Source organism: Chrysochloris asiatica, unplaced genomic scaffold, assembly GCF_000296735.1.
Source record: "Chrysochloris asiatica unplaced genomic scaffold, ChrAsi1.0 scaffold00094, whole genome shotgun sequence".
In the NCBI taxonomy this organism is placed as follows: domain Eukaryota; kingdom Metazoa; phylum Chordata; class Mammalia; order Afrosoricida; family Chrysochloridae; genus Chrysochloris; species Chrysochloris asiatica.
Window position 1 is genome coordinate 6,474,056 of NW_006408612.1, and position 2,801 is coordinate 6,476,856.

At 39.6% G+C, this 2,801-nt stretch overlaps 1 pseudogene; it reads left to right on the plus strand.

Annotated features, from left to right (window-relative positions):
• Positions 1-1,395: 1,395 nt before the first annotated feature.
• On the plus strand, positions 1,396-1,828 carry LOC102817144 (annotated as a pseudogene).
• The last annotated feature ends 973 nt before the right edge of the window (positions 1,829-2,801 follow it).

Consider the following 2,801-nt stretch of genomic DNA (forward strand, 5'->3'; position numbering starts at 1 on the left):
TGTCTCTTTATTTTGAATTTATGTGAACAGTGACATGTTTCTTACGATGATAGCTCTCTGCTTTCTTTTAGTTCTTGCTCCCCTATAGCTTGTGCACCTCTCTGAGGACAGAGCCCATATCTTATCACATTCGCATCTATCCTTGGTGCTCATCACAGTGCCTGGCCCATAATAAGCACTCAGCAAGTGCTTGTTAAAGTGAATTGAATTATTTGAAAGCAGATGGAATAAAGCTCAGGACTATACAACAAACAACAGATTATGTAAGGTTGTGGTCATGAACAGTATTTCCTAACTAGGCTGCCAAGAATGTGATCATAACATGACATTTGAAGCTTCTACAACTATAAAATCTCTCAAATGTGTCCTTGCATTATCCTGACTACACTTCCCTAAACAAATTCTCTTTCCTTTTTCTGTCCTTTTTTATTCTATAGTTAACGAATGCATATTTTTCCTAATTAATTTTTAAAAAGCTGTCCATTTTGAAATAATTTCAGCCTCACAAAACAAGTTTGCAAAAAACAGTTTAAAGAATTCTCACGTGCTCTTAACCAGCTTCACAAGCATTAACATTTTCCAAAACCGTATTTGTTGTAGTTGTCAGTGTCATCAAGCTGGTTCCGACTCATAGTGATAATAGAAGGAAACACTGCCCAGTCTTGTACCATCCTCACAGGTGTTGCTATGTGCTGCCACCGTGTCAAACCACATTACAGTGATCAAAACCAGGGAATGAATGTTGGTGCAATACTCTTAACTAACCTACTGACCTAGGCCAGTTTTTCCAATTGTCCCATTAATAGTCGTTTTTTAAATATCCCGGATCCAATTCAGGATCCTGGTCATGTCTCATTAATCTCCTTCAATCTGAGAAAGTGCTGCAGTCTTTGATGACTTAGACACTTTTGATGAGTCTTGGTTGGCTATGTGCCATGGATTATAGGCTTTCTGAGGCTGTAAATCTTTCCATGAGCAGAAGTCCTCATCTTTTTCCTGCATAATAGCTGGTAGCTTCAAACTGCTGACCTTGGCGTTAGCAACCCAACTCATAGCCCCTACTCTACCAGAGCTCCTTTTGATGAGCCTAGGGTAAATTGTTTTGAAGATTGTCCTTCAATCAGACAAATGCATATCAAGTACTTCTTACAGGATTGTGCAAGGCTCTAGGGTACCTTTGTCTAGGACCAGGAAGTTGATCTTATGATGGAGAGGAGGAGCAGAGATACATAGCCTGTTACAATGAAATGCAACAAGAGCTATGATAGAGGTAAGCATGAACTTGGAGGAGATACAAGAAGGAGTAACTGGCTATGTCTTGTGAGACCTGGAAAGTCTTCTTGAAAGAAATGACATCTGCCTTTTGTGGTCATCTCTGCAGTGACAGAGGCCAAAATGAACCTCAATCCCTTTAGGACTTCGGACCAGAGCAAAAACCGTAAAAGGCATTTCCATGCACCTTCCCACATTGGCAGGAAGATTATGTCTTCCCCTCTTTCCAAGGAACTGAGACAGAAATGCAATGTTTGGTCCATCTCCATCAAAACGATGAGGAAGTTCAGTTTGTAAGAGGACACTACAAAGGTCAGCAAATTGTCAAAGCAGACCAGGTTTACAGGGAGAAATATGTCATCTACAGTGAATGGGTGCAGCGAGATAAAGCTAATGGTACAACGTCCAGGTGGGCCTTCACCCCAGCAAGGTGGTTTATCAACTAGGCTAAAAGTGGACAAAGACAGCACAAAGATCCTAATGTAAAGCCAAATCTCTTCAAGTAGGAAAGGAAAAGGGCAAATATGAGGATGGAATGATTAAGATGCAGAAGTAAAATAATCTTGTATCCAACTTCCATGAATAACTGCAAAAATGAAAAAGAAAAGAGAGATGACATCTAAACTGAGCAGTGGGTTGAGGAGAGGTGAGCCTGGCAGAAGGTGGGGGCCCTAGGGAGAAGAGTGTTCCAGGCAAAATTTAATCCATCAAGAATAGCAGAATACGCAGTCATTTTAAGGAATAACCTAAATACTCCTTGTAAAAATCTTTATAATCAGGACCACATTTAAACATGTTGAAGAAATCTGCTTTGACCTTTTCTGTCTTGTCAGAATTCATTAAAAAACCCTTGACATTCTGACATTCATTCTTGTACTTTGGCAATTTCAGAAGTTCCGTTGATAAAATTGACTTTAAGAAGCACAATAAATGTGAAGCTAAGGAAAAAAAGATTTTTTTAACTGAGGTGAATTAATGCAAGTAAATTCTGAAGTACATGAACCGCTGAAGAGAATGATTAAGGCTGGTTTAAAAGGAAATTAATTTATCAGAGGGACTCTGGCCTTGGTCATTGCCATGAAGCTATCCCATAAATGTCATCATAAAGCTAGACAAAATCACGCAAGTGTGTAACCTTTTTGTATCATGTAATACCTAACAGAAAAAGTCCCCATGTGGCCACAAGTGTTCTAATAGGTTTGTGTAAGAGGTAGTTAGTCAGACTCATTTAAAACTGGGATCTATAGGCTGACCTATGAACTACCAGCACTCAGGTTTAGTTGTTTGGGTTAAAAACCTTTGAGTAAGATTCTTGGTTGTGATTTAGAAACAAACTATTTCAGGAGAAGGAAACGAGGCTACAGGTAAACTGTATACCTGGAATAATTGTCTACTTTTTCTCCTGATAGTTTCCCTTCTGGTAGTCTCCCTCCAATTTACCTCATCTGCCAAAATTTATCAGTCCTAATAAGGAGCTCTGGTAGCGTAGTGGTTACGAATCGGGCTGCAAACCTTCAGGTCAGCGGTTC